This window comes from Pleurodeles waltl, chromosome 7 (genome assembly GCF_031143425.1).
Source record: "Pleurodeles waltl isolate 20211129_DDA chromosome 7, aPleWal1.hap1.20221129, whole genome shotgun sequence".
NCBI classification, from domain to species: domain Eukaryota; kingdom Metazoa; phylum Chordata; class Amphibia; order Caudata; family Salamandridae; genus Pleurodeles; species Pleurodeles waltl.
The window spans coordinates 101,477,608-101,497,372 of NC_090446.1; the positions used below are offsets into that span (position 1 = coordinate 101,477,608).

Genomic DNA, 19,765 nt, shown 5'->3' on the forward strand with positions numbered 1-19,765 from the left:
CTTGTGTTACTGTGTCTCTGATTGTGTCTGTAAAGTATATATGTGTGTTTGTGCGTGGTTGTGTTGCTGTGTCTTTGATTGTGTCTGTAAATTATGCATGTGTGTTTGTGTTGCTGGGCCTGATTGTGTCTGTAAAGGTTATAGGTGTGTTTGTGTTACTGTCTCTCTGATTATGTCTGTTAAGTATATATGTGTGTTTGTGTTGCGTATCTCTGTGTCTGTAAAGTATATTTGTGTGTTTGTGCGTGTTTGTGTTGCTGTGTCTCTGATTGTGTCTGTAAAGTGTATATATATATATATATATATATATATATATATATATGTGTGTGTGTTTGGGTCTGTGAGCGTGACTGTGTGTAGGTTTATGTGTCTGTGTGTATTTGTGTCTGACTCTGTATTTGTGTGCGTCTCTCTGTGTAGGTTTGCGAGTGGAAAAGTGATAATGTGTTTTTATGTCAGTGTGTGAGTTTCTATTTGTGTGTACTGGGTATTGGTGTCTGCTTGTGTGGCTCCATCACTTGTTTCTGTTTGTACGTGTCTGCGTTTTACCCTTCAACAAAAAATAGTTACACGCAAATCTGCTTATTAAATAAACGTGCGTTTGTGTATTGCTCTAAAATACCACTGTATTCCTAATGAATATTTTGAACCTACGGACCTGGGCTAAAGACCAGATCAACACGGAGTAAATGGCATCTATTTTTTTTATCAGTTGTCCCTTGTCAATAATTGCCTCAAGTTTATTTAGTGTTAAGTAAAAGTGTTCACCAGGTTCACTGGTAGTATTTTTGTGTCTGGCCACAGTGTGTGATTGGTTGTCGGCTATCCAGCAGCCAATGAAGTTTTTCTTGGCTTGTGTTTTATGCTTTTCACTTACTCTTGGCTGATGTGTGTTTGCTGTGACTGGTGATTTTGGAGGCGCCGAATCACCCCGGTGGCAGAATGCACGACAATAAATAAGTCTGCAGATACTAAAGGCGAGATGTGGTCGCGTGGAACGGTCTAGTATTTTCTCTGGGTATTTTGCACCTAGTGTAATCATGCCTATGTTGTATCTCTTGTTGGGTGCATGATTTCATCTTAAGATTTTTCTAGAGGTTGAAGTGAGTAGGAATCACCAGTAACCGAGTTCCAGTGCCTGTATTCTGACTTTTAGACAGTTATAAGTCTTTTGACTGCGAGAAAAGAGGTACTTCTCTAAAACGTCATTTTATTGCGCAATTGTGATGGAGGCTTCCTTTGAGCTAGTGGTTTCAGTTTTGATGTAACAGAGATTGTGGGCGGGGTGGATCTAAGACATAACATGCGCCAATCACAGAGGGGGCAATGAGAACCGGTGCAGGGGCGCTGAGCTGGCTCTGCCCTCCCCGTGCCCCCCGCCAAACGCTCTTCCTACTAGAACAGCAGCTATACCTTGAACACCCCCCAACCCCCTCTGCCCCGACCCCCAACAGTTCCATCACTCTGTGCTGCATGTCGGCTGATGCAGGCAAGTTTGGGAGGCGATGTGAGCTGCTGACTTTGGTGCTGTGGAACCAGGTTGGAGTTTCGGCGTCGGCTCAACATCCTGTGGTTGTTGGCCAATCACTTAGGGCCACATGTACGAACATTTGGAATTGCGTTATTACTAATTGCGATCCCATGTGAATTGCAATTCCAAATGTAAGAAACTCTATTGAGCTTCTTTTGCGATTCCCGGTAGGTCGCAAATAGACCTACCACATTAATATTAATGAGATAGGTCGCAATTTACCACCCACTGGGAATCACAAACATCACAGGGATGGTGACCTGCTGGTGTCAGCAGACCATCATGTCTGTGACTGCTTTTAAATAAAGCAATCTTTTTTTTAAACAGAGCCCTTTTCCCTTAAAGGAAAACGGGCGTCATTTAAAAAGAAAAAAATGAAACTTTTAGTTTCATTTTTTGAAGAGTAGGCAGTGGACCCATGGAGTAGGCAGTGGTCCGTGTGACCACTGCCTGCTTTTAAAAAATGTTTTTGCATGCATTCACAAAGGGGAAGGAGTCCCTAGGGGACCCCTTCTGTTTTGAGAACAGGTCGCCACAAATTTGAAATTGGTGGTAAGGGCGATTGTTCTGTGACTGCATTCACGGTCACAAAACAATCATAGGACTGGGAAGCCGCCATAGGGCCCTTACCCCCAACACCGGGCATACACCAACCGACAAGACAATTTAGTTCGATGGAAGAAGTATTTATTTTTATATACTTTCATTAAAATCAACGAAACAATTTATGCCAATCATCATATGCACATTACTCTATTAAAAACTTTTCACTGCAAAATTAATATATACTGTTATATATGCTTTTTTCATTTGCAACCATAAATTATTTTTGACAGGATCCCTTCCTGTCCTGAACCTCCTTTGGACCACACAGGGACTGGTCGTCACCTGTATCCCTAGGAGGGGCTGTACCCCTGCTTCCTCTGTTCCTTGCCCCCATGCACAGGATTCCGCCCCCTCTCCAAACACCAATCAGCCAAGGGGTGTACCGGGGCGGCCCAGGGCATGAGCCCCGTGACCACCCCAGTGATCTGGGCTCCCTACCCCCAATCAGGTGTGTCCATCCGCAGGTTGGTCCAGGACTTCAGGATCCTATCTCTGTTGTTATACCGGGGCCCCACCCTTGGGGTCCCCGCTGTTACTTCCGGTTACTTTATTCTCTCTTCTTCCGACTAATACTAAGGAGAGGGTGGGTGGGTCAACAACAAGCCTGTCCGTTCAGGCCGCCGTGCCAGGAAGAAGAAGGCCGAGCCTTCTGGGGGGGTGCTTTTATGCCCCCCTCTGGCCCTCGCGGCGGCCCAAACCGGTCCGGCACCGTCGTTGTCCAAACGTCCTTTATGCAGCGCTACTTCCGCTCCCACGCCTCGCGAGGCGTGCGAGCTGAAGCCACAGGCCAGCCTGCGCACAACTAGTGCGAGGGCCAGGCCCCCAGTGTCCCCGACCCCTAAGGGGCCGCGCTCCCCCCATGTTGGGGGGGCGCTTTTCCATACTTACCACACAGTTTCGTTATTAGTAAAGGATGCCCTGAACACGCTCCTTCCTAATACTGACTCGCAAAACCCAAATTGCGATTTAGTAACAAGTTACCGAATCGTAGTTTGGGCTTTGTACATCCCAAAAAGCTTTTTTCTAGCCGCAAACGGGCCAGTTCGCAAAAGTGCTTTGTATATGTAGCCCTTAAGCTCCCCGAGCCTACCAAAATGAATATATGCTTCTTTATTGAATTGGTGCTCATGTAAAGCGCTCCAATACCTTGGGGTGGCGTTCCCGCTTAGCAGTGGTCTCCAAACCTTTTAATATGGCATCCCCCAGTTGAAAAATAAAAATCAACTCAGAATTTTTCACAATTATTTTATAAAGATATCAATGTTTAAATAAGTCGAGACCTATTTAAACATTGCACTTAAGCACTGTTACCTTTTAAAAAGTGCAATAGCATGTTCCTGCTTAAAACAGGAAAGCCCTGTAAAGCCCAGTTATCTGTATAATGCTTCGTTTGACCAGAGCCTGGCGCCCCCCCTGGGATCACTTGAGGCCACCCTAGGGGGGCCCGCCCCCCAGTTTGAAGAGCTCTGCGCTATATAGAACTGTTCAAGAAAGTGCCACGGTATTGTGAAAATACTTTCATGGTGGTGGGAACAGGGATGTAGCGTAGTCGTTAATATTGGGGAGGTGGGGGGCGGGGTGATTTAGGTTTTCTAACAACCATGTCGGCAAATCATGAAATACATGATAAGAACAGCAGTGCAGAAACAGAGTTAAGAGAGAGTGAAAAGGTACTGGCGGGCAGATTGTAAGGGGTACTTAAAACAGAATATTTTGTAAAATCTATTGTAAAATAACCAACATTTTTTAAGGACCTTCATAGCAGAGATGTTGGACAGAGTGTGTGCGCCCGCTTGTGTTTTTGTCTCTGTGTGTATGTAAACACCCCGCGTTAAATCCGACAGAACTCTGCAACCATCCCCGACTGAAAACACTGGTACCCGAGTATTCATAACTAGGGGCTGCGTGGGCACATGAGCAGGTGCTCTCCCCCTGCACTCTCTACCAGCCATCCTCAGCGAACGCAACCAGAAAGAGCCGCTAAACCCGGGTCCATGCGGGCCTCAATGCGCTGCTATTGTCCGCCTTGAAGCCGCCGCACTGGGCCCGAGCCTGACCTGAGTTAAATCGTGACATTCTTGGCGAATCGCTGCGTCTCGATGCCTGACAGTGTAAATGTGTTTTATGTTAATATTCAAAGATCAGCTGTAGATTGTGTGATGTGGTACTTTTCAAAGTATGTTCCATAAAGCCCCACCCACCCCTCCATCGGGTCTGTATGTGAACACCATGCAGCCCAGCCTACCAGATGCCCCCGCTGCAGGAAGAATGAATCGTCTCTGAGAAGACATAGCGCCTCTTGAAGGACGCACGACTCAGGGCACCGAAACCCACAAGATAAGGGCGTGAGATTCCTAGAGAGAGGTGCGCTGAGGTTAGTGACAACCGTGGTGGTGGCAGCAACCAGAGTGAAACCATGTACAGACCAGCTCAGCTGCTGGACTGTGGAGTGACCTACAGACCCCGGGGGTACACACCACTGATGGAACTCCCTGGTTACAGCCTTCGGACACCGGGGTGGAACAATCACAGCTGGACGAGTAATACACAAGCAGCACACAGCCAATGAAAGAGCCGGAATAGAGCAGTGACAATGTCACGCACAGCATCTCGCCCCACCCTCAGGACCATGGTAGAGAGGAGGCGGAGCTTTCAATAGCGCCTCGAAGCCGTGACGAGCGAGTATATATAGGGTAGAAAGATGTCTAACCTACGTAGTGATACTGGTTGTAGGAATAACACAGCATCTGAACCACCTTCAGAACCACCGCTTAAAGGGCTCCCAGTAGCGCCGCGAAGCCATGCCAGAATGAGCTATGGAAACAACTCTAGCATACCCAGTGGTGCGGGAGGTAGCAGTAACAAATCATCAGAAGGAACGTATCAACACTCTTCAGAACCACGGGGGAAAGGAGGCTGGGCTACCTAGAGCACCCCGAAGGCATGCCTCAATAAGTGTGGGCGCTATAGAAACATCTGTAGCATAAGCAGTGACACTAGGGTTAGCGATAACAAACCACCAGAAGGAACATCTCAGCCTCCCCCAGAGCCACGGGGGAAAGGGGGCTGAACTTGCTACAGCGCATTGAAGCCATGCGAAAGTGAATATGTGCGCTGTAGAATCATCTCTGATATAAAGCAGCAGTAGTAATCATGGTAGTGGTATCAGTAACAGAAGTTGTGACACTAGTAGTAATGACACCATTTTACCAGTGGTAATGTTAGGAGTAGCAGTATTAGCAGTAATGATAACATTAGCAGTCGTAATCGTTTTATAAGTTAGGGAATAGTAGCCATATCACTGATAGTAGGAACAGCATCAACAGCGGTACTGGTAGAATTAATCTTAGTAACACTGGCCATCGAAGTAGTTACCTAGTATTAGTAGTAATGCAAGTAGCAGGAGAAATGCTTGAAATATTAATTGTAATGATAGTATTGCAGGTAACAGCAGCAGGGGTACTGAGGTTAATAGTAACGGTAGTAGTACTGGTAATGAGAGCAGTATTACCAACTGCAGCAGCAGGTGTAGAGACGTTGATAGTAACGGTAGTAGTACTAGTAATGATAGTAGTACTGGTAATCACAGTAGCATTGGTAACAGTAGCAGCTGTGTCGTAGTATTAATATTTCTTTATTTTATTTTATTTGCGAGATTTATAAAAAAATAAAAAAATGAATCAGCTTCAAGGCGAAGAATAAGAAACACGGACAATTCATACAAGAAAAACAAATTATGCAAAAACACGGGATATAAAAGTTAAAAGCCCCCGAGAGAGCCTGAAAAGCAAAAGAATTATCAGAGCCGGCTGAAATTAATCGCTGCAATCTTTTGTGTTTTCTAACAACAGAGCGTGGCGGGGAGGGGGGGGGGCCTTAAACAAACCCCATACTACCGACGGCCCGCTGGGTTACTGCAGGAAGGCGAAACTCGGCGGCCAAAGTACCCGAGTCAATGAAACATTACAGCATCAGCTGCTATCAGGGTCCCGAGCATCAAACAGTAAGTGACGAAAAGAAACAGGAAGTGACGAAGAGGACGAAGAGGCTTCGGTGCCTTAAAAGAGCCGCAGCCCGAGGGGAAACAGGAGGCAACCCCTAGAGATGGGAGAACAGTGGTAAAAGGAATGATAATAATAACAAACAGCATTAATACGACTATCAATGCCACTATCACTACTTCTAATACTATCCCTAATCATGATGATGACTGTGGTAACAAACAGCAATAATAGTACTAATACTACCATACCTACTACTCATAATAATAACAAACAGCAATAATACTCCTGCTAATGCTACCCCTACTTCTAATAAACATAGTAATTATACTAATACTACTAATAATAATGATGACTGTGATAACAACAAACAGCAATAATACTACTAATACTACCATCAATAGTACTCATAATAATAACAAACAGCAATAATAATACTGTTAATGCACCTACCACTACTTTTAATAATAAACATAACAAACAATGATACCAAAAATACTGCTACTAACAGCCCTACTAATATTAATAAGGCCTTTCAATAATCACCATTGCTAATAATAACAGTAATAATAATAATATTAATAATTATAATACTTGTTATTATTATTATTTTTATTATTGATATTATTTTTATTATCATTGTTATTTTATTATAAGAAGAAGAACCATCTTTTCTTACACTGTTCTATAATACTACCGTGGCTGAGTTTCAGGGCTTGCTCTGTGCAATCAGCTGAATGTCCAGAAGGCGGGTGGGGGATGTGTTATTTTCGGGGTCCTCTGTTTCTGGTTACATTTTTGTATTTGTTATTTTGTGTAAGAGAATCACTTACAGTTGTATTTGTCGCTTGTAGCTAAAGTGCTCGTGGTTTGTATAAACAACAAAAGCAACCAGAGAATGAGGCTTGGCTTGGCTGCGCAGGCGCTGCTGTTGCTCGTGTTCCCGCCAGTACCATCCCCGGGAGGGGCCCGGCCGCGCTCGGGCACCGCGCTCACTCTGTCCCCCCCCAAAGAGCCCCTCAAGTACCTGCGGACACAGAGGCCCCAAAACACCGAGCCCCCCTCAGACGTTATCAATAAACGAGTCCGGTACGGATAGCGGCGACAGGTGGGGTTCGAATCCCGGTACCCCGTCGCAGTGTCGTCACAACAGCTGCGTGAATCTACTGGTGTGGAAGGCGGAGTGGAATCTACAGCGTGATTCACGTGCCGGGGGAAGAAGCCACTCAGGTGAAGCGGCGGGGGTGCGCCTGGGGACCGGTAATGATACTAGTATTGTAACAGTAGCAGCAGGCGCGGTAGTGTTAATAGTAATATTACCAGCACTGGTAATGCTAGTAGTATTCATTAACAGCAGCAGCAGATGCCTTGTTATTAATAGTAATGTTAGGAGTGTTGGTAACGATAGTAGCATTGCTTAACAGCCGCAGCGGGTGCGGTAGTATTAATAGTAATATACCAGCACTGGTAATGATAGTATTCATTAACAGCAGCAGCAGATGCTGTATTATTAATAGTAATGCTAGCAGTGCTGGTAAAGATAGTAGCATTGCTTAACAGCAGCAGGGGGTGCCGTAGTATTAATAGTAATGTTAGCAGTACTGGGTACGATAATAGTAATGATAACAGTAGGAGCAGGTGTAGTAGCAGTACTCATAATGATAGTAGTATTGGTAACAGCAGGTGTAGTGATACTAATAGTAATGGTAGTGGTACTGGTAATGGTAATAGTATTGATTAACAGCAGGTGCGGCAGTATTATTAGCAAATAGTAGTAGTGGTAATGATAGTAGTATCGATTAAGAGCAGCAGCAGGTGCCGAGTATTAATAGTAATGTTAATAGTACTGATAATGATAGTACTATTGTAACAGCAGTAGTATGTGGAATAATACTGACAGTAATGGTAGCAGTATTGGTAATTACAGTAGTATTGATAAAAGCAGCAGAATGTGCGGTAGTATTAACAGCAATGTCACTAGTAGTGGTAATGATAGTAGTATTGATTAACAACATGTGCGGTAGTATTAATAGTAATGTAAGCAGCACTGGCAACCATAGTACTCTTGATAACAGTAGCCGCAGCTGCTAGTAACAGTATTGGTAGCAGTACTGGTTATGATAGTAGTATTGGTAGCAGCAGGTGGAGTAATACTAATACTAATGGTAGTACTGCTGGTATTGGGCGCCTCCCGCACCTCGGCTGTGTCCCTGGAGGATGTGACTGGGTAAAAACCACTTCGCAGGCGGGGCAGTAACCAGGCTTCAAGCCCGAACTCCTCAGACCCCTTGGGGATAAAACATCCCCGTCCGTCAGGCGGACAGTGGAAGAGTCCTCCGCGTCATCGGGGCTGCAGACGTCACCGCCACTGGAGCCGGGCTCGGAGCGCTGTGTGATAGAACCGCTCCGAGGCGGGAAAACAGCAGAGGGACGAAGGGAGGTATACCTGGCCTACAGAGTATGTAGGATACATGACATCCATGAAAAACAACATAACAATACTATAGCAGGAGTAGAAGAACTACTCCCGTCAGTATTATTTGGAGCAGCGACATTATCACTAACATTGCAATTATATTTTAATAATAATGGTTTTTAATGTTGGGTATTGTTACTTCATCTTTGTTATTTTTTAATAATAGCAACAATAATTATAGCACTAATGCTATTACTACTACTACTAATATAATTCCAAAACTGACTCTAATGGTTATACATATGTGTGTATATATATATATATATATATATATGACATACACACATATAAATATATATATAGAGAGAGAGAGAGAGGAGAGAGAGAAATAGCGATAGAGCTATGTCGATCCATAGGAATTTATATCTATTTGTATACATCAATATGTGTGTGTGTGTGTCATACATAATTATGTAATACACAAATATACATAAATTCGACACTGACAAAAGTCATCCCAGATAACAACTAGTCGTCGAGATGTGGACATCACAGGAGTCGGGGATCGTCTCAACAAGGTGCGGGCGTCACAGCGCGTTTTTCCCTCCTCGGAAGCGTCGCAGCGCTCGGCTGAAGTCGCGGAATCCCCGTGTTTTCTCGGTCCCACACCAGTGTGACTCCGCTCGAGCCGCTGCAGTCTGCAGACAGGAGCCCCTCACGGCCCCCAGGGACCCGCGGCCGGTGCTGCCGAGACGCCTTGTTATGTTTTACGTCTCCGAGACGAGGCGCCGGGGATATTAAACTCGGTAGCTCCGGGGTCGGCTGGGATTCACTAGAAGCCAATGCAAGAGTTCGGAGCCCATCGGAAGAAAATTCCAGGTTTTCCCGAAGGGTGGAAGGGTCTCGTTGCTTTCTTATAAAAAGTCAAAAAATTTGGAGCAAGAAGCACTTGTCGACAGCGCGAGAATATTTCGAAGCTGGAATACATTCTGTGATTTTTATATATACGGAATAAAACAACTTTGCATGAAAAAAAAAAATACTTCGTTGCACAGCGGGGCCCTGTTTAAAGGAGCCCCCCATGTGCGCAGGTGCACGGCGACACAAGCAATTATGAAACGCACCTTTATGCTAATTTAGGAACATGTAAGGATTTAGGGGGACCTAGGGCCAAACATATTTTGGGGCCCCTGTTCAGAACATCGTTGAATTTATGATCCAATTTCAGCTCTTTAAAGCCTACTTTGGCCAGGTGACACTGACACTGCACGAGCAGAGTCGTCCACATTCTATATATATTTGCATCTGAAATTAAGAGATAGTGACGTGTGTTTTCAGTATTGTAACAAGGCTGCAGCTTATTAATATTACTGCAAGTAAGCACGGCGACGCTTTCACATTTCTCATATGTGAGGGCCTGTTTTGACCCAAAAGAAACCTGTTTTCATGAATGTTGCATAAAACATAAACACAGGTTCCTTTGCAAAATGTGATAGGCTCGCACACACCACCCCCATTAAAATGAATTAAAGGATAAACGGCCTCTGAAACAATCTATTGAGACTTATTAAAGGTCATAAGGGAAAGACGAGCCGCAGAACAGATCCGCTCTATCGGGGGTGGGGTGGGGGGGCGTGAAAGGCTGCGGCCCTGCCCAGAGCCCACTTTCCCCATCCTTAAAAAGCCTCTCTGCTCATTATTGGTGCTCATGAGCGCCCGTGGCCCCCCTGGGGTCCTGCACTCAGCCATTAAACGGAACTGAAGACGAGACCTCAAACTCGTCACATCCCAGATGCTGAGATGCCCCCCTCCTGTTCGTCATCTCCAGGGGACGCCGGCCCTTGCACACCCTGCGTGTGGCTACAAGACACGAGAGTATCTGGGTAATGCTGTGGGGTGTGGCACTGCTCCCCGAAGCACACCTTCTTACAAACACCGCTTTCTGCCTCTATCTGACGAGAACACGAGGTAACCTCCGCCTGACATTCCATAACATGCTACAGGTAAAGCGCACCCGGGGATTCTTGGCGCTGTATAGCTGATATTTAGGGTACAGTGGTACTCATTTTCTTGGCCACGAGAAGATGAAAGGCGAGTGGGCCCACTGGATCCGAAGACGTGACCACAGGCTAAACACAATTTACAACATTTATGCGTTTACTCCTGAGGCATCAGATCTGCCCACGGGGTGTCTTAGGTGCTGGACCGGAAAATAAACAAACAAACACCTTATTGGCCGCTGATTTCACACATACTGAAGGTAACACAATGCCCCGAATTATAGCACGGGGCAGCCGAGATCTGGGCACTGGTGCCCTTCGCCTGATTCCCTGAATGAATGAATATATATATATATATATATATATATATATATATATATATATATATATATATATGTCAAAGATTGGCCTGGACTATGGCCAGTGTTGTAGTGTTCATACGGGCACTGGAGTACCAGCTGCCCACCGGTGCAGGGTGTGATCTCTGCCCTCGGGTTGTGGAACTGACCAGAAGATCCCGGCATAACATATGACACAAAAGTACCAGCTGCCCACCGGTGCAAGGTGGGTCTCTGCCCTCGGGGTCTGCAACTGACGGGCCAGAGAGAGTACATTATTTCCTGTCGGCCCATGGATTGAAAACGAAAACAAAACGTAATTTAAGGTTGTAATTAGGGCTGAGAAGTACTGTAAAGCAGTTTTCTCGTTCTTTTGTAAAATATACACTAATGTCCCAAAGTTCTCGGTGCGTTTTTATGACATTTCCGTTTTTTTGTATGAAAATTGATGTGGCACCCATTTTCTCCTGTGCATGGAGTCACCGCGAGGAAGAAAAATCCATCCACGTAGCAAAAAAATAAATTATATATATATATATGTATATATACATATATATATTTATATGCATATATATATATATGTGTGTGTGTGTGTCTTTTGTTCTCTACATTTTTCATATAAAACCGTTGAGTCGTTCCTCAATGAGAGGAATTGAACTGGCGAAACACGTCCCTCACTCGTTGTTTCGAAGCTGCGAGATAATGATATGCTTGCTATTTTAATTACAAGCATTTTGTTGTATTGTAGGCAGGCGACGAAACTTAATTTTCTGTTCAATTTGAGTAACTGAAGCGGTAATGGAAAGTGACATCTATATACCGTATATTCGGGCTGCAGGTTTTGCATCACATCGTTATGTGCGAAGGAGAAACTGAGCAAAGCGTTTATAGTCCTGTTTGGGACAAAATAATAAAACAATGATTTGATGCCGGATGAGACAAGTGCCAGGCCTGGAGGGCATCCCGGGGGGCAGCGCCGCAGGTGACGCCCTCCCACGCCCACTGTGTGCACAGCACACACGGCGGGTCACCGTGCGTGCAGAGGACGGGGGTCACCTTTGTCCACAGACCTGTCCGCGCCGCATACAATGTCCCCGGGGTGAGGCTGAGGTCAGCGGCTGAGGGGCCTTTCCCGGAGAGCCTCGTTGACCCCGCAGAGTGCGCGCTCCGGGGGCAGGTATTGACAGGTCCAACACAGCGGACAGGTGGGGTGATTTACAGCCCAGGTGTGGGAGCAGGCAGGGGCCCCACTGATGCGAGGCTCCCAGCAACAGGGGCACGCGGGCCTCTCGAGGCTCGGGATTCATGGGCTGCGGGGCAGCGGTGCAGGCGAGGGCTGGGCTGGGGGTAGAGGGCGGGGCAGGGTCACTCGATAGAAGCCTCACTCTGTGAGCAGGGTCTGGGTCTGGGCACTCAAAATGAACAGACCATAGAGGCTTTGAGAAAATAGCAAACAGCCCATTGACCCTGGCAGTCAAGTAAAGAACGGGAATTGTAAATCAAATGGGATTAGATCGCCACACACATCTAACATAACATAACATAACATAAAATAACATAACATAATATAACATAACATAACTAACAAAACTTAACATAGCATGTAACGTAACCTATAACATAACGTAACTTACCATGTAACATCTAACATAACATAACATAGCATATAGCGTAACCTATAACATAACATAACAACATGTAACATATAACATAACGTAAAATATAACATATAACAATCCATAACACAACGTAAAATAACATTACATATAACATAACATAATGTGTAACATAACATAACATATAACATAGCGTAAAAACACATACAATTAACATAACATATAACATAGCATGACATATAACATAACATATAACATAACAGAACATATAAGATCATATATATAACACAACATAGCATATAACATAACATATAACATAGCATAACATATAACATAACATGACATATAACAGAACATATAACATAACAGAACATTTAACATAATATATAACACAACATAAAATACCAACATACCATAAAATAACATAACATAACATAGCATAACATAACATAACATAACATGTTTGCCCCAAACACTAGTCCTCTACAACCTCTTTTTCCAAATATAAAAAAAATATACCAAGGGGCATAGTTATGAGACTGCGAGGCAGTGCAGCATGGCAAGTCACCTTGCTGTGCTCCACTGCGTCACAGGGAAGAGCAGAACTGCGCAGTATTTAGGTCAATACTGCGCATTCCTGCCCTTTTCCCTGCGCTGGTGCCCTTTCGGCTGCCTTGCACCAAACCAGACACCCCGCACCATAGTGCAAGGGTGTCTGTGTTGCATTCAGGATTGTTTCTTTGTAGAAAAGGACACCTTCCGGCACAAAAACAATCCACCGAGGCATATTCCTCTAGCGGTGTGTGCTGCAGAATGAAGCACACATACAAAGAGGAAGAAACAAGAAGAAATAAATACATTTCTCAAAGTTACGCCTCTCCTGGGAAGGAACAGCATTTTGGCGCACTTCCAGGTTTACCCGTTCTCGTAAATCTGGGAATACGTCAAAATCCATGAGAGTTGTGTGGGAACACCCACACACCGCCCATGGAACACCTTGCCTGGGCAGCGTAGGGCCATGCAGCGAATAGCGCTGCGTTGCTTTACCTCAGATTAATGGAGCCACTCAGGACCACGCCAAGTGGCCTTCCGTAGCTTCATAAAACAAATTTAAGGTTTGCGTTACGCATGTACCACATTGTGTGGTGCAAACACGAGGCAAACCTGCTCATAAAATGCCCTGAGAGCACTGGTGGAAGCGTCACTTGAAGTACTGTGCTCACATCTGAGGCCTCAACAACGACATTGCCATGAGATCATACTGCCTCCTTTTAGACTATATAACAAGTGCGATAGTAGCGCTTCTTATACACAGTGCTTAGACACTGAGGCCCAGATTTATCAAAGGATTGTGTTGCCCTGGCGTCCCACAGGGTGATGCAGGGGCAACATAATCCTTCAATCAGAACTACTAAGCCACGCAAGGCACCTTGTGTGGCTCTGCTTTGCTTGGTAAATCTGGAGTAACTCAAGGCGGCCAACCCGACGCCTTGCGTTACTCTGCCATGGGAAGGTGTTACATGCGTTGAGAGTGGATGTTCCCACGGACCCATCCATGTATTTAGGTTCATTCACAGATTTACCAAGACAGGCAAACCTGGGAATGCGCCAAAATGCTGTGCCTTCCCAATAGAAGCGCAGCGAGGAGAACTATCTGAATTTCCTCTTGTTTCCTCTTTTTAAGTACTTCTTCTTTCTAAGCGTGCTACCTTCTGAAGCGCACTTAGAAAAAGGAAACGCCTCTAAGGATTGTTTTTGTGCAGTAAGATGTCCTTTCCTGCACCAAAATAATTCTGCTTACACCGCAGATATCCTTGCACCATGGCACTAGGGTGCCTGCGTTGGTGCTGGGCTGCACACAGTGCTTCAGCGCAGAGAGCGAGCAGGAACGTGCCATATATTGGTAAACATGGCGCGTTCCTGCTGTCTTCATTCGGCACAGCACAGAAAGTTGGCTCGCTGTGCTGCATCAAATAAAGATAGATCTGGCCCAAAATGGCCCAAGTATAGCAAAAAATGCTATATAAGCTATGTATCACCACTATAACAACAACAATAGTCATTACTCCTGTAGTGCAGGAGGTTAGTGAGGGAGAAGCGAGTTATATTTCGGTGTGTAACAGGACCAGTCTAGAATTATTACTGAAATTATTTTCTACCTAAAAACACATGGAACAAACTATGTTTATGAATGACACTTGTATGTTTTCCTCTTCTGATGGTCCCATTCGGAATATTGTTTTTATTTATTTGTTTACTTTTTTGCTGTTTTAATGAAAAAGAACTTGGCTCGGGGGCATCGGAGCGCTTTAGATGAACACCAGGTTACAACATACAAGGTCGGATTGGTTTGTTTATTTTTAGGTATAGGTAGATTAAGTGATTTGCTCATAATCACAAAATGGTGAGATTACGCTGGGGTTTGAACCTTGTTCTAAAATTTCAAAGTTGGCAGCTCTGGCCTTTAGGCCACATCTGAAGTATTACTCCCAGGTCTGGTGGCCTCAGGTGAAGTGTTTCCTATTCCAAGGACCTCGCCTGGAGTACAATAGCACGGTCTGGCGCCCTCATCTGTGGTGCTGTCCACATCTGTGGATATCCCAGCTGAGATATTGTGACCACTTCTGGAATCTCACATGCAGTCCTGGGTTCAGATCCAGAGCCCTCATATAAGTACTGTTTTCAGTTCCCCAGCTCATTCTTCAGGGACGATGCCCAGTTCTGGGGGCCTCATGTGCATTATTGTGGTTAGCTATGGGGTTCTGAGTCCAGTACTAAAACAGTCACCTGTAGTATTGGGTTCATTTCTAGAGACCTGACCCACAGTTTTGTTTTCAGTTCTGAAGCTCACACTACGGGTAATGATGCCCAGTTCTGGGGACCGCATCAGGACTATACTTGTTAGTTATGGGGCACTGAGTCCAGTTCTAGAAATCTTGCTCGAAGCATTTACTTCATTTCTTAAGTCTCGCCTACAGTATTGTTTCCAGCTCTCGAGATAACGCTTTGGCTTATGATGTCCAGTTCATGGAGCTAATCTGGATTATAGCAGTTAGCCGTGGGCATTTCAGCTGGGGTGCAGAGTCTGTAGTATGGGGTTCATTTCTTGAGGCCTCACCTACAGTTTTGTCACCAGTTCCGGAGCTCATTCTCGGGCTCATGACGTTCAGTTCATGTATCCACATCTGGAATATAGTAGTTATTTATGGGTATCCCAGCTGCGGCCCTGAATCCAGTTCTGGAAGCCTCAACGGTAGTACGGTGTTCATTTCTTGAGGCCTCACCTACAGTTTTATTTCCAGGTCTGGAGCTCACACTCGGGCTCATGATGTTCAGTTCGGTCTCCCACAGCACTCTGCGCACCAGACTCCACAACATAGGAGTCAACGGAAGAGCCCTGGAATGGATCCACTCCTTCTTCTCCCGGAGAATGCAGTGGGTCAGACTCCTGCCTAACACTTCCAGACCCACAGGAGTCAACTGCAGAGTCACCCAAGGTTCCTCACTGAGTCCCACATTGTGAAACGTATACATGGCCCCTCTTGCTGCCATCGTCAGAAGCCACGGTATGAACCTCGTGTCGTATGCCGATGACACACAACTCACCATTTCCCTCACTGAAGACCCGGACACGGCCAAAAGGAACTTTCACTCAGGAATGGAAGCTGTCGCCACCTGGATGAGAGAAAGCTGCCTCAAGCTTAACTCCAACATGACAGAGCTCATCATCTTCGTAAATGCCACCTCAGCTTGGCACGACTCCTGGTGGCCCACATCCCTCAGCACCTCCCCCTGCACTGACCGAGCATGCCCACAACTCAGAAATCATCCTCGACTCCTCCCTATTCATGACCCGCCAGGTAAACTCTGTCACCTCCTCTTTCTGGCAAGCAGTCCACAAACTTCGGAAGATCTTCAGATGAATCCCAGCAGACTGTCGCAAGACAGTCACCGACGCATTAGTCACTAGCAAGCTTGACTATGGCAAAACCCTCTATGCCGGCACCTCAACTAGGAACATCAAAAAACGTCAACTCATCCAGAACGCCACCGCCAGACTCATTCTGGACCTCCCTCGCTGAGGACACATCTCCCAACACCTGAGGACCCTCCACTGGCTACCGGTCGAAACGCGAATCACCTTCAAACTTCTCACCCACACGTACAAGGCCATACACAACACAGGACCAGCCTACCTGAACCACCGCGTCTCCTTTCACACCCCCGCCAGATCCCTTCACTCCGCCCAGATGGCCCTGGCTATCTTCCCTCGCATCCGCAAAACCACCACCGGAGGACGATCTTTCATCTACACTGCAGCAAAGAGCTGGAAGAACCTCCCCCTGCACCTCAGACAAAGCATGTCACTCACCATCTTCAGGAAGAACCTCAAGACAAGGCTCGTCTAATGAGGCCTCTCCGTCCCCTCCCAGCGCCTTGAGACCTTCACGGGTGAGTAGCCGCGCTTTACAAATATTGACTGAGTTCATGTATCCACATCTGGAATATAGCAGTTATTTATGGGTATCCCAGCTGGGGCACTGAGTACAGTTCTGGAAGCCTCATCTGTAGTATGGGGTTCATCTCTTGAGGCCTCACCTACAGTTTTGTTACCAGTTCTGGAGCTCACCTACAGACTCATGATGTTCAGTTCATGTATCCACATCTGGAATATAGCGGTTATTTATGGGTATCCCAGCTGGGGCACTGAGTCCAGTTCTGGAAGCCTCAACTGTAGTATTGGGTTCATTTCTTGAGGCCTCACCTACAGTTTTATTTACAGGTCTGGAGCTCGCACTCCAGGTATGATGACCAGTTCTTGGGACCTCCTCTTGAGTATTTTGTTTAGTTGTAGGGTACTGAGACCAATTCTAGAAGTCTTGCTTGGAGTATTGGGCTAATTTTTTGAAGTTTCATCTACAGACCTCCTGGGATCACTTGAGCCCGCAGTTTGAAGACCCCTGCCTAATTTACGTTTAAGGTTCAATGCATAACTGTTATAGAGATGGGGGTCTCAAGACTTGCAATCTAAGTAGATAACAGCAGATGCATGAAACAGGAATCTAACACCATTTGCCATGAAATAAACAGAGAACACAGGGCAAGAGTTTTAAAGAAAATGAAGATGGACTATAATTATGTGGATTCATATGACATATGAACCACATGTGTTTGTATGAATGTATCTATGTGTGTGTGTGGATATCTATGTGCGCTCTTGCTTCTGCATATCTGTACACGTACAGAGTTAGGCATATGAGAAATTAGGGTTAAGGACTAACATTAAAAAGTATTAAAAAAATGAGCATGGTTGGTTCTCTCCCACAGAGCAAAGCTAACACTCCTAGGGTGCTCTTTCTACAAGCTCATAAAAACCTATGGAGGCAGAAATGTAAACTTCCAAAAAACATTCTATTAATTTGTCCACTTAACGATCCCATTCTATTTTTTATATATATAAAGTTCTAACTTTCTTTCCAGCTAATCAACGTATTTTTTACAGTCCTGTTAATTACTGTTACCTTTTGTTTCATGCCCTTTTAAAATTCTTCAGTGCAACATCCAGTCCTTCTGAATATTATAAAAAACAAACGTCTAGGATGGTTTATTCATCATCAAACAAACATTATTTTTAAAAGGATAATAGCATTGCTTAGAGTTTAGAGACAACATTGTAGCATGAAAAATTACTTTATGTGATCAAGCGATTTATTACTTGCTTGCATGCTTTGCAAAACTAGATTTCCAATATAAATTAATTTGCACCTAGATAATAAGAAAAGAAACAGCGGGAAAGAGAGCTAAAGAGGAACATGGAGAAATGAATGGATGAAAAAGATGTGAGGGAGGATGGATGCAGATAAATATAGATGCATTGATGGAGAGATTAATAAAGTTAGCAGGAGAGTGGGCGATCCAAGCTAAGAGTTTTAATTACATTTTATTATATATGTGTCCTCTTTCTGTGGACTAAGAAGGGTGGCAGTGGGTACACAGAGGTCCACCTGAGAAAAGCCTGTCACCATCTCCTGGCATCTCGATGGTGCAGCCCCAGCATTCTTAGATGTCCCACCTTGTGCCTTATGACTAGATAATCAGTAGCTCCTGTTAAAGTGTAGTTGTGCTAGTTCTGAACCACGTAGCCTGCAGTAGCCATCTTTTAATTATGCCACATTGACAGATGAGCCGAAGCTCTTGCCTCACAGTGAGAGGCATTTGTACAGTGCTGGCTTGCCCGTAAGGGAATAAGGGCTCAGTACCCTCCTTTTCCGATCCAGTTTTATTATACAATATTGAATAATAACCTATTATTCACAGTTGGCATAATAAAACAATTCTGACCCATGGACCGAGCAGCCGACTTAGGAAATTAAATTTGCCTGATGCCTGGCACAGGCACTTGAAGGCAGCCGCACCAGACATCCAAGAGATTGCCCGGGGCTGGTGAACTCCGAGCCCCGACCTCAGGGAGCTGGCACATCACAGTGCAAGTTATGTTATGTTATGAAAATTTATAGAGCGCATAGCTACCCTAAGGCCTCCCAGCGCTAAGTTGTGATCTGCAGAACTGTGTCACTTCTAAAGTTAGCCCTAGCTGTTGTAAGCTTAATCCCTGCAGTGCCCAGGGCTGTATGCCAATCAGCCTCACACACCACCCTTTCCCAACTCATCACAGGTTACGAAAGGGTGGGGTGAAAAAGCAAAACGCCGAAGCCTGAGACGGAGGCTCGAGGTTTCAGTTTTAAGCCCCAGTGCTGCTTGAAGCTAGAAGGAGCTGTGCTGCCTCCTCAGGAGTAAATGGAGCACCAGGGGCTCAAATGGGACTTGGACAGGCAAAGAGATCGGTGAAAAGGATGTTTTTAAATGTCCTGTGTGTGTGTCTGTGAGAGACTATGTGCAGCTGTGAGCATGGTCTGTGTGTCCATGTGTGAGCCTGTGCATGTGTGTGACTGAAAGTGTGAGAGAGCGACAGAGTGAGTAGGGGGCGACAGTGGGTGTGAGTGAGTCACAATGAGTAAGAATGAGTGAGTGAGAGTAAGAATCAGTCCAACTGAATGAGAGTGTGTGAGAATTAATGGGTGACAGAAAAAGTCAGTGCAAGTGAAAGAGAGAGAATGAGAATGGGTGAATGGGAATGAGTGAGAATATGTGCAAGCGTGTGAGAAAGTGAGTGAGAATCGATGAGTGGAAGTGAATGACAGTGATTGTATGTGTGTGAGAGAATGAGTGAGTCAGAGGGAGTGAAAATAAGTGAGA

At 45.2% G+C, this 19,765-nt stretch overlaps 1 long non-coding RNA gene across 1 annotated transcript in view; it reads left to right on the forward strand.

Moving 5' to 3' along the window:
- The first annotated feature begins 7,088 nt into the window (after positions 1 to 7,088).
- Positions 7,089 to 19,765, forward strand: part of LOC138247207 (uncharacterized) — a 301,890-nt gene continuing 289,213 nt past the window's right edge. Inside the window, exon 1 of the long non-coding RNA XR_011194363.1 lies at positions 7,089 to 7,368. This is a non-coding gene — a long non-coding RNA (uncharacterized lncRNA). The remainder of the gene's footprint in view (positions 7,369 to 19,765) is intronic.